General features: G+C 39.1%; 1 long non-coding RNA gene across 1 annotated transcript; it reads left to right on the forward strand.

Annotated features, from left to right (window-relative positions):
• Positions 1–4,248: 4,248 nt before the first annotated feature.
• LOC146488855 (uncharacterized) lies at positions 4,249–6,225 on the forward strand. The gene is made up of 2 exons (XR_014865179.1): positions 4,249–4,407; positions 5,840–6,225. It is a non-coding gene; the product is annotated as an uncharacterized LOC146488855 (long non-coding RNA).
• Positions 6,226–12,971: the final 6,746 nt, after the last annotated feature.

Raw genomic sequence — 12,971 nt, forward strand, 5'->3', positions numbered from 1 at the left:
TGGCTCTGCAAGTGTGTTAACAATTCAGTACATTTCTTGGACGTTCCCTGAAAAACAACGATATGAAATCACCAAATTCAAGAAAGATACACGACGCCGGTGAATTTTGTCTTTTTCTGAACTTGATCCCAGTCGCTATCCATTATAGTCCCAAATTACTCGGCCATGTTGTACAAGTTGAACGGGTTGGAATAAGCACAAACAAGATCCAATATCGATTCTCAAGGAGAGAACAATCCATAATCTGATAGATGTATGTTTTCAGTGAATGGCACAGGCGCACTCCGAAAAAAAATACTATGGAGCTTATAAAGCAACGACGACAGCAACGACAACGCCGCAAAACAATAGGTTTAATGAGCAAAAACAATCGCTATGCACGTGCGTTTTACATTTTCTTACATTTCTTTGCCGTCCTCTGCAAAACAACAACGTGAAATGACCACATTTAAGGTTTTGTGGAGAACGTGAACGCGTACGACGGTCAATTTTTCATTTTCTTTTTTAACTTGTAAGCCACTCTTACCAATTTGGCTCCTGGATAGTTCGCCATTTTTGTTAAAGTTGAGCGAGTTGAAATAATCGCGAAGTAGCACAAATGAAATAAAGATATATTTTTAGATGGCGTTTTCGTTGCCGTTGCCGTTGCCGTCGTCGTTGCTTAAGCTCCCTAAATAATGGCTAAGTTCCCACGAGTCTCCTGTAGTTCAGTGGTAGGGCATCCAAACTAGTAATCGGAAAGGTATAGGTTCGTCTCCTGTTGCGAGCACTCGGATCATGTTTCTTTTCCCAAGTATGCCTGTGTCATTGACTGATAAATACATCTATTATTTATTCACCAGGCTTAAAACATAACATCACATTTCTTTCACAAATCCATAATATGTGTTTTCAAGTTGCAATCCAATTCTTTTATTCCATCCTGGCCATCGGTGACCAAAGAAACCTACTTTTTAAATTCTAAGAAATGTGAAAAGAAAAATGTGAACGAAACTGAACTGAAACTGAATGATTTAATACTAATGTGTCTTTTCGCTTTTTACAGTAATATTAAGAATGGATGACCTTGCCTGTTTAAACGATTCAAATTTGTGTTTTCTCGGTTAAGGTTATGTGCTGGGTTTATGCTAGGAATAAGCTTCTGAGATCACCTTCAGAGATTCTAGATGGTCGTTTTTTCACTTAATGGACTCCGATATAATTTAGCTTAACATGTGGTGTAAAATTGATATTTTGGGATATGATCGGGAACGTCTTATAAGTTGCTTTGATAGCGGGTTAGATTTGAAATGTAGCGTTTTCAGGTGTGTTCTACAACGATTTGAGTGTGATTAATAGAATTAATGGAATTTAGGCGCCATGTTTGATGCTCCTCTAGAATAAACCCCGCTGTTGACATCAATCGAGGTTGGACTATTAGAAACGAAAACGACTTTGACGGAAAGCTCCTGTGATGTAAATCCGGTAAAATTTCACATTTATTCGTCTATTTTTCTCTTCGTGTAGACGGAAAGTCAGACAAAACAACTCGTCTGAATTGGCATTAGATGGCTAAACCAGGAGACAAATTATTTGTTATGACGTTTTTTTCTTTCAGACAGGTGTCCTTCTTAGAAAAATTTACCTTGATTAAGAAGAATTCGGTTAATGACAGCAAGGAATGAAAAGAAGTGAATTTTCACTGACTGATTGCATGGTAGTTTTTATAGTGTTTAGTGTTTTTAAAAAAAACTTTATGAGAATAATTCTTAATTAGGATTGAATAAGCTACTGACAGATTGTAAATATTCTATGTTTGCGTATGTAGAGTATTGGATAGTGTATTATTAAAAACTGACTCATTGGATAACGCAGTTCGAGAGTTTTGATTGGTTTGGCCGCCATGGTTTATGAGCCATTATACCATGCCCCACAAACATTGCAAGATTAGGGAGTGCGCTCGATGATCTCGATCCCAGGCTCTCTCTCCTTTGCCAAGTTGGTGATGATGTCATCCACCCCTGCAAAATCTGCGGGGGATGCCAGACACGCGTCCCAAGATCCTTTCATTCACGGCAATCAACGTTGTCCCATACAATCTCGACTCCAATCTGTATTAGGAGTGCGTTCTTTTTACGTCGAAAGCAATGACACGTCAGGGGGAAAAGAAAATATCAATAAATCAGCAAGATTAAGCGATTTTTTTGTGGTTGGTTTTAATAAAATAAAAAAGTTATTCCACGCGCGCTTGTTGGATACGAGATAATTATAGCCAACTCGACGCTGTACGCGTAATCTTAAAAAAATAAACAAATGTTTTTAGTTGGTTAGTTAGTATGTTAGCGTGGTTTATATCAGTTTACTTGTTCTGTTACTTGTATTATGCTGAAGATTATACCGTGTTTCAGTAAAGTTATCTAAGCCCTGAGAAGGGAGGAGGGGGTTGGGATTTTTAAATCAAGGAGTTTTTTTAAATAAAAGTTGAACTAAATTTTCAAAAATTCTGCCTCACGACTGACTGAAACATAGCAGAAATGCGTCGCGTATCAATGACATCCTTACATTGGCACGTGCACAGAAATACTTTCTGCAGATTAAAGACAAAGAGGGCTTTCCTTTTCCCAGTCTGTAACTCAAATGCTTCAATTTGAAGGGATGGTGCTGCAAAATCTTGAAACACAATCACTCCGAAAATTGTACGCGTGCGCTATTTTGAAGAAATTCGAAGGACGAGCTTAAAACTTATCCTTCAAATTGGAACATTCCGTTTACGAACTGACGGTGGTCTGGCCGGCCAGTTGTGACAAATGGAAAGCGTTCCAAGTGCTACTATATATGGGCAAACTGGCTGATGTTTTCGGTTGACCATTGGTACAACTGAGTTTGAAACCTTTCTTTCGTGTTTTCTGGCACGAAAGGAGGGGCGTTTTTTGAAACATTTGACCTTCAAACAAGGGCTTATTGGAGAGGAGAGTTACAGAGTTTAAACGGTATTTTTGTGTGTGTTTGGGGAGGGAAGGAGGGGGGGCCTTGGTTTAACATGAATAACAACGGCTTGAAACGTAAGTTAATTTGATGGAATTACTCTTGCCCCACACGGAACGAACTTTCAACAGGAAGAAATTAGAGCTCATTATCAACGGGAGAGGAACTACAATCCGTTTTTAGGGATATTTCTTGCTAACCTTTTAAGGGAAAAACCATTTTCATACTAGTTTCGTAATTTTTAACACTGGAAACTGTACAAAGTTTCTAGAGAATTTATTGACGTATTTAATAAAGTGAAATGGTTGTTCAAAGCGTGGCCAAAAATATCGCCCAAGGCTCCTTTTATTTCCCCTTCAGCTGTTCACATACTATAGTTTTGAATATGACTTGTAATTGGCGCCTGTGCAATGGCAAACCGTAAATTTAACAAGAAAGCATTGAGTGGTTTAATTATTTAAAACACGAGGTTGAAAGCGAAAAGAAAGACGCTTAACATGTTGCCAAATAAGTTATATGTGACAGAGCACTTAAAATTTAGCGCTTGCACAGGTTGTATGTAATATCATATGCATACTTCATTAATTCGTCTTAAGTTAAAAAAATTCAAGCAGGGCATAAATGATGTAAACAGGAAACGCAAAGGCAACGGTGGGGTTCGTTATTACTGGAAAATTCTGAGTCACGAAAGACCATTAACACCACGCTTTTCCGGCGTTTAAGGAAGGCGAAGAGGCGCCTGAATTAAACTCAAATTGGTAAATGCGTCGATAAACGATAGAAATGCGTGGTATACTGATGGAACAGAAACAGTTTCCTTTTTAGTTGAGTTTCAGTATACCATTAGCACTTGATCAACATCAAACTTCACTCCCACAGGAAAAGAAACAAACTTGCAAATTAATTCATCTTTTCCTTTACAGTGAAAACATTTTGTCGGTGACCTTCTTTTATTATTTAAAAAACAGCGATTAAAAGGAAAGTTTCAAATACTAAGGCCATTTGCAAGATCCATCTGTCCTCGAAGAGGTCTTGGCGTCGTTAATTTTTATTTGCGCATTTTTACGACAAAATGTTTATCAAAGAAACACCTTACTGTAGCCAATACATCAACAAATTAACCCAAAAGACGCGAATAAAACAATAATGAACACCTATTAATTAATAGTATAGTTTAGCCCACTTTAGGAGGAGTCGAGAAATTGCATCGGATCTCACTAATTAAGTGCAGTGCTCTCTATAAAATGAACACACTGACACTGCGAAGTCACAATCCAGGAGAGTTAAGTCAAACTCTATCAAAACGCCACAGAAGGAAGGAAGATGAATTTTCGTGTGTTTTTCGCCTTGTTTTGTGTTTTTATCGTCTCGGCACCGTTGCTTGTGATCTCGCAGGATCCTTGGGGCTGCCCGTATTCATACCTATGCGGACGTAAAAGACAGGTTGGTTAAAACTGTTTATTCGAGTAACGCACGTCCTTTTTTTCATGGTTTTTACTGGTACAAGCTCTCTGAATCTTTTCATGCCACTGAGCGTCGAGGAACAAAATTGAAGAGAAATGTCACCCGAATTTTCATTAGGTCATAACTGAATAATAAAAGAAACAGCACTGTAGATACGTATTGCTTAATAGCGTTCATTTGAATAGTCATACTTTAATTTAAGTTTCATCCACAGACTCAAAAGTTAGAACCACCTTGTACAGCATAGTAAACAGCACCACAGGAAAGTACTGTTCAGTAGCTTTCATTTGAATGGTCACACTTTAAGATTTCACCAACAAGGTCCACTTCATTTTGTAGAAGTGCTGCTCAGTAGCTTTCATTTGAATTCAAAACAGTTTAGGCTTTGTTCCACATAATCAAGCCTCTTGTATAGCACAATCGACATTGCCACGCTTTGTAATATTTCATTTAAATGGTGACCCTTTAGAATTTCCTCAAAAACTGTTAAGCACCTTTTTTATGCTTTGAAGCATCGAAAATGGCAAAAACAACTACTTGGATTGGAGGCCCACCTAAATTCATTCAGAATGCAATGTAATTCACAAGTCCAAATATTACCTTTTGAAACAAGGCTATTGAGACCTGTTGAAGTTTGCCTTGGTGCAGAAGTCAGAAGAAGACAATACTTAGTGCCACAATGTGAAAAGGAATTCATCCGGTTTCCTTGCCGAGTTCACAGCTTACCCTACGGTCGCTTTCCAAAGCTCTCAACTTAATGCGGTATTAATGATGAAGGGGTTGGTTTCTAAAGAAACTGCGGTGCTACGTCGGTGGGGAGTGGAAACGAATGTTTGGTTTTATCAACAGAGGTGATAAGGGAATTTGGCCATTGTAAAAGGACTAAAACAGATTCGAGTGCAGACGTTTCGAGAGTCAGCACTTTGTTGGAGCGTCAGAGCGAATGGATTCGCTCTAACTCTAACCGATCTCGAAACGTTAGTACTCGAATCTCTTTACGGTGGTCACTGATTACCAGCTCTGCTGATAAAACGAAACATTTAGTTATGCGGTAATGTCAAGTTACGCGACCTGCAAAAAACACCATTATCTCAAAATCCCAAATATTCGTTTCCTTATAAAATCGCTAAAACAAATAATCAACTGGAAAGTTGAAACTCCCGCAAGAAAAGTTTAGACCTCAACTATCCCGCACAAGCACAGGCATAAGAGCTTTATGTAAAGTGAAAACGAACGCGACGCAAGCACAAGAACAAGAAAAGGCACTGATCCTTGTGCTTGTGCTTGCGCTTGTTCTTATGCTTGTGTCGAGGCCATTTTCAAGGTGAAATAAGCATTCTTATGCTTGTGTCTGTGCTTGCGCTGCTAATGAGAACCAGGCTTAATTATACGACGTATTTTTTTTATTTAGGAAAGCGACGAGCCCACCGCACCACTAGCCCGAATCATGGATCGTCTTCGCTCTCTTAGGGAGCCTCGCCCCAAGGCTTTCAGAGAGGAGGATGGACAATAGAGCTGTAACAATGGTTAAAGTCCCATGGAGAGGATAAACTAAGAAGAATGGCTACCTTCATACGATCCTAGTTGTGGCTTTATGCTTAAGGAGATTTTGTAAAAAAAAAACTTGTTAAAGATATTGCCATGCTTCTTATCATGATAGAAACATATTGAACAACTCAGTATATTTGGTTAATTTTCCTGATGTGAGGATCGCTTCCTTGGTCACGTTGCATTAATATTAAATGAGTTTGTAACTTTGAAACAAGAAAAATAAAATCTGATAATTAATAAATAATATATCCGAGGCGTCTTTGTCTCCTTGACCAGCAAGAGCCAGTGTCAATAAAGACTCAGAAAACCATCGCATTTATATACCCAACTTGAGCGGGAGTGTAAAGAAAACCTGAAGTGATAAATTAAGGCTTGAACGGGATTCGAGCCCATGACCTCTGCGATTCCGGTACTCTGTTTTATAAAAAAAGTTTGATCCTTTGTTTAACGTTTGCCAAAAATGATTTTAAAATAATTTGAGCCATTTTATTTATAATTGCATAGTAAAGTAATTCCAACATGCGATAACCAAAAAGCGCGTGTTAAAAATGTTTGAGCAAAGGTATAGTACTTTTAAAAATGCCAATTTTTACCTCCAGCGGCCAGCTGCTTGATTGGAAAGTGTTCAACACTGAAAAAAAATCAGGGAGTGAAATTTGTCCCAAGCACAAGCTACCAAACTTTTAAAAAATAATTTTGACAACGTAATGCCTTGTTTTTTTTATTATCCTCGACCGTTAACGACGAGTAAGCTAAGCAAGTGACACAAATAATTACACCACTGACGAAATGCATACTAATGAACGCTAATGAATACATTGCCAGCGTGAAAATGCACAAGTTACAAACAATCAGTTATCGCACGTTTTTATTTGCATGAATCAAAGCGAGCGATTTTAAACACCAGCCAATCAGAGACCTGTATTCACGTGATGCGACGAAGCGCGGTTTTCAAACTCCTCGCTTTTAATTACAATTTGACAAACAACTCAGCGCTTTAGCAAGGGAAAATGGCTGGAGCCAATGTTCTTTCTTCATCAAAAGTATTAATAGAGAACTGTACTGTTTTTTGCAACCTGAAGACAATTATGGAAGAGGGAAAGTTCGAAAGAAAGGAAGGTAAAGTTCCTAAATGTAGTATCTGCTATCTTTCATGTAAGTCGGTCATGTCGGTCATGTAAGCTTAAGTTAAATCATATTTGCATCATAAGAGTGTTGCGTGAACTTGCTTTTTATTTCTCGGGAGCATTGATTTTCTTTACGTTTACGATATACATTTTTCTTTCGAAAATACCAGACGAGTAGAGGGTAGCTAGAGTACTCAGAATCAAGATTTTTTCTTTAATTCGAAAATGTTTCACAAAACGCGAGCACGCGGTGAAGAGTATGGCTGTGGATGTATCATCTAGTTTAGGTAATTCAAACGCCATATTCAAATTCAGGTTCCAGATAAGAAATGAATCATTGCTCTGTTGAACGTTTATGACATTCACCTTTAAAAGGACGTCAATATAGTTTACGAATTGTGTGTGGTATTAACTGCAATTTTTCTCCGGTTTTTCTGGGGTTGAATCCAGTTACAGTTTGGATCGACGAGACCAAAATGAACTATCAACTTCTTGTTCTAAGCCTTGCTCACTTCAATAAAAAGTTCATTTCATTCTTTCAGCTTTAATTTGTGTCTTAAAAAGCAGGCGAAGGGAATATAAACGGCAATTATTGGACATGTGTTATTGAAAATTCGCGCGTCTTCCTTCGCAGAAGTTCACTTTAAAATCTTTACCGCCGAACCATGACCTTCGAAAATTGACATAAAAACTCGTTAAACCTTTTCTTTTATAGAGTTTTAATTCGATTTAAATTTCCTCTTCAACTTCAACAACTGTATCATCTTCTGACATTTTTTGCGTCAGTTTTACCGCAAGAAAGTTGCAAGGTGCTGAGAAAGGTAAGCATTTTTTTTTCAAATCCTACATCATACAGTTTGATGCAGATTGCCTCAGTTTTCCTTGAAAAAAAAAACAACAACAACAACTAAATATTTCAACTTAACCTTATATATTTTTTGTTTGCTGAACTAATTATTTTAATTTTGGAGAAACGAGTGAGCCAGCTCGCCATTTTTTTTTCTGTCAGAATAAACTTTGTAATATTTTAAACATATATCGATACAGTTTTTGAGGGACCATACGTCGGTGGCTATTTGATAGTATTCTCCGATACCAAAACTAATATCAAAACCTTGAACTGTGGTATATGGCAAATAAATCTGAAACAAAAATGAAAGAATTCTGTATGTTTCATTTCAAAAGAATTGTAAATCACAGAAGTGTTTCAAACGGCGTACTGCATGCTTGTATGGCAAAAGTAAATAGAACGGAAAATAAACGGCTGCTTTAAAAGATGTCTAGAAAATATTGCCAAAATGTGCCCTGAAGGTATCAGGGAACTTAAACAGTGAGGACGGCAACGCCAACGAAAACGCCACTTAAAAATATAACTTTAGTTTCATTTGTGCCACTTCACGATTATTTCAACTCGTTCAACTTCTACAGAAATGGCGAACTACCCAAGATAGATCAAGTATCAAGTTTTGATATTCCTTTGTATTTTTATTTTAGCTTTCCTTGCCTTCCTGATGACTTATCACCTCAACCAGAATTCCATCACACAGCATCCGCCACAGCATCCCCAATGAATATCCTCAGGTACGCAGTGTTCAGCCTCAGACCACAGTGATCCCATGCACAAATCAACAACAGAACCACAGCTTACCTCAAGTTTCAATTTACCCAGTCAGATCAGACCACTGCAACTGATCCCGTTCAGTTAGTTTCTACAGCCTTCCTGCCAGCACCGACCCACTCTCAGCTTCGCCTCGACCACTCAAGACAAAGAAAACATCTTCAGTATGGGCAGGAGCCCATTGGTCAGTCTTTTCCTTGTGGGTTGGGAATAGGGGGGTAAATAACAGCTCTGGATGAACCTTACAAAGCACACTTTATACACACACGTTCGGCCAGAAGTCAGCGGACTTCATATTCGGCTTAACTTAACTGTATGTAGTAACTATTAGTTAATGGGTCCCCTTGGGTTGGACGAATTTTCCCCCAAAAAGCTCCCCTTTAGGCTCCCGTGGGTTCCTTTGCAGGTTATGCGGTCAGTTGTCGAAATTAGGCCAAATTTTCCTCGATATTTTCGGATTCGATTCGACTTTTTTCGGAGTATTTCGGAGCACGTCGTCGCTGTCTTTACCCTCGTCTCCTTCGTCGTCGTCGTGGTCATCAGTTCGGTGGCGATCACTCGCTTAGTTGCGCAAAAGCAAATTTGATATGACACACTTCACTTGACAGCGTGAGCGCTGTTTTTAGTGAAGCTTTCTTCCGTAAGGTTCAACCAGACATTCATTTAAAAGAATGCTAGACAACTAGAGGCTATAGGCCATTCCTCACAGGTTTAGTGGTCTCTCTTGTTACAGGCATATAGTTACTCAGGCTCGCAAGTTTGGTGGATAAAAACCTCTTTTGGTTAAGGGTAACAATGGCATGTAAAAAAATTCAAAGCAGATCCTTCCCACGCATATTTCCGTAAAATGGAAAAGAGGCACTAAAATTCGAGAAATTAGTTAAAGAGGTTATAATCCACCATCAAAGCTGAGAGCGTAGCTTAGTGTCAGGAAAATCATGACTCAGTAGTTAGCCGGGAAATATAATGGGACAACGCACACACGCCAGCTTAGATCGTTTACAAATCGTAAGCGTACGTAGGCTTCGAGACCAATCTACGGCGCAGAATCATTGGACAAGCCTGCAGGTCGGACCATAGAGAGCCAAAGAGTCAGCGAAGCTAGTCCAAGAGTATCGTTATTAAAGTGACAGGCATTTGGGAGGATTTTCTTGCTGTGGCAGCGTTAACATTGAGATGTCCTCGAGTTGATACTCAGGCCAACTAGTCTCCTTCGAAGGCGAAATTCGGATTGTCACGCTTTGCGCGGTGATCCAGTCGGTTGCGAAGGATTCTAGGGATGGTCGAGCTTGAGTAGATTTGTCCCTTTGTTGATCTCGCCTTGTGGGAGGAACCTCCTCTATAAGAGAGGCCTGCATTGCACTTCGCGGCGAGAGAGCTTAGATCGTCTACAAATCGTAGGCGTAGGAAGTCTTCGTCGCAACCTATGGAGACTGGTGAAGTACGAAGCTTGCTGCTCACTGGTCGGCAGAGCCACAGTGGTGCATATGGAGCAGCCTTCGCAGTCTACTGGTCAGTGGATTATCACTGTTGCTGGCCGGCCGAAGAAAGAAGAACAAAGACTCGAGCGCCATAGGTGTCTTGATTAGTCAGTGTAAGTAGGCGAGTAAGCTGCCATAGCGGCGATGAACGAGACGACGAACCAAGGACCTGGACCTGGATGCGACATAGAACAGGTCGTTTGTGCTTAGATGCTATTGGTTGCCACTGCCGAAATATTGTTTTTGCGTTTAATTGAAGAAAAAAAATTGGTTATAGGTGCAACTGGTACCACAAAAAACAGTAAACTAAACAACAAATTGCAGACGAGTTATCATGCGGCAGCTGAAGTCCAACTAGCGTCTTATTGCAAATGACCTGTTGCTGGGATTAGGAAGAAGAGTAGTCAAAGAAGATAGTAGATAGCAATAATTTTAATTTCAGCTGATCTAACTGATGTTAATGGACAAGCTTCATGAAGGGCGGATTAAAACGTTTTCTCAAACATTAAGCATCTTATTTTTTGACAATTTCGCACTTTTATATCATTATTTTACACTTGTATTTGTAGCCGTGTTTTAGTTCCTTCATTGAAGGCAACGCCCAGCAACAACTGTTAGAACAGCTATTTATAAATAATACTATAATGTACGTTTTCGCAATGGTGAAAGTTGGCTTCAACTATACGACAATTCGTCTAGAACCTGAACTCCACTTCATCAGTTGAGTATATATATTAAAAATAAATTTAGCCAAACGTAGCGGCATACCGACCGAAAGCATAAAGAACTTCTGGTGGTTGTATTTCAATCACACTGTTGTGAAAACGTACAACTGGCCGGCTAGCACCTAATTCTAGGTAAGACCTCATCGACTGGTCAAGATGTCAACCCTGATTGCACGTCCGTTCGAATCGCCTGTAACTTCCGAGCCTGCACCAGCATGGAGCAACGTCCAGACGTGTGGCAGCCAAGCAGGTAGGTTGCCACTGGCAACAGGTATGTGGGTTCACTGCGTGATACAACCACGAAGTTGTATCACGCTGGAAGATAACAGCAATCCCGGATCGTTGGTTAAACCGCATCTTGATTCTCTCATCGTACACCTTTGATCAACGTCGGGTACATCGTAAGTTTTTAGTAAGAGAAAGCAAAGGTCTGGGGTAGGTGTTATCTTCTAAAGTTAAATATAAACAGTTCGGTTCCAACTTCGATATTTTCGCTTCGATTCGGCTTCTCGATATTTTTTCGGCTATCGAATTCGGCTTTCGTTCCGCTGCACACTTCCGAGAACTCGGGTGAAGGCTTAATATCGGCAAGGTATCGATAACAAGCTGTTAAACACCTCAGCGCAACGCCCGGGGGACCCTAGGGAGTTCCTCTCTCGTAAGTGTCCAGTTTTATGGACACAGGAGCTCTCTTCGGTTTCTCTTGGCGATAAATTTTTCATGTAGGAGCGCATCCCTTCGGCAATTTCCTTCGATATGGAGCTATATTAAGATGTAACTTAAGAGATTTTAAAAATAAATCTACACAAATTAAAGAAAACTGTGTCTTGTGTCTTTATTTTAACTTAAACTTAGCTTAAACTAAGTAAATTTTAAAAATAAATCTTCTCAAACGAAACTGTGTCTTGTGTCTTTATTTTAACTTAAACTAAGCAAAAAGTACCAACGGCAATATTTTATTTCAGGGAAAATAGTAACCCAGTGATTCTGTTTCAGCAAATAATGTACACTTTTTTTTTCTCGGATGAAACCTTTTTTCGACTACAATGATGGCTTGGAATCCTCTTCTCTTTTTTTCTGTCGCCTCTTCTTGGACACAGAATTTTTTTCTCCAATAAAACCTTTTTTCGAAGACAACGAAGGCTTGGAATCGGCCTATTTTCTATTTTCCTCGCCTCTTCTTGGATACACTATTTTTTGTCCGATAAAACCTTTTGTCGACGACAACGATGGCTTGGAATACTCTTCTCGTTTTTTTCGTCGCCTCTTCTTGGACACATTATTTTTTCTCCGATGAAACCTTTTTCGACAACAACGATGGCTCGGAATCCTCTTCTCTTTTTTCCTCGCGTCTTCTTGGACACCTCAGACGACTTCCGTCGCTATTTGTACTGCAAGCATATCAATAATATTGCACGAAGGTGTTATATACGCTTGTAATGGCTCAAGTACAGTATATTAATAATAAAATATACAAAAAAGGCTGCCTGTGTCTTAATCATGTCTGCATTCAAGAAACTTCAATTGTTTCAAGTGAGAACATAAATTAGCTAAAAAGCAACACATTGTTATGAAAATATACCAACAATAAAAATAAACTTTCAGAAATGGGAGCTACCAGAGTTTATTTATTTGCGTCTGGCGTTGTTTTTCCACAACTAACGTTTTAGTTTCAGCTCTTCATTTTTTCACATTCTTCTAAGGATGCACCTTTTTTTTTCTCTTTTAACCATCATCGAATCTCGAAGAGAACTCTAAACAAGATTACATCAGCACATGTGAAGTCGAATAGCAAAGAGTTGGCGAAAAATTTCACGGAAAAGAGGCACTTTTTTCCAAGCAATCGACGCTCATTAGCACACTGCATAGATAACCATGTCGGAGGTCAAGAAAGAGAGGAAGATAACAGCTCTAAAGACGAAGAAATCAGTGAAGAAAAAAGAAGCATATGTATATCGTTTACCAAGAACAGTTTCAGAGTTGAGGTCAGGTGAGCCTTGTTCTTTTATTTTGTTCTTCATTCTAACAGTGTATGGTATAC

This window comes from Pavona decussata, unplaced genomic scaffold (genome assembly GCF_977016875.1).
Source record: "Pavona decussata unplaced genomic scaffold, jaPavDecu1.1 SCAFFOLD_8, whole genome shotgun sequence".
Lineage (NCBI taxonomy): Eukaryota > Metazoa > Cnidaria > Anthozoa > Scleractinia > Agariciidae > Pavona > Pavona decussata.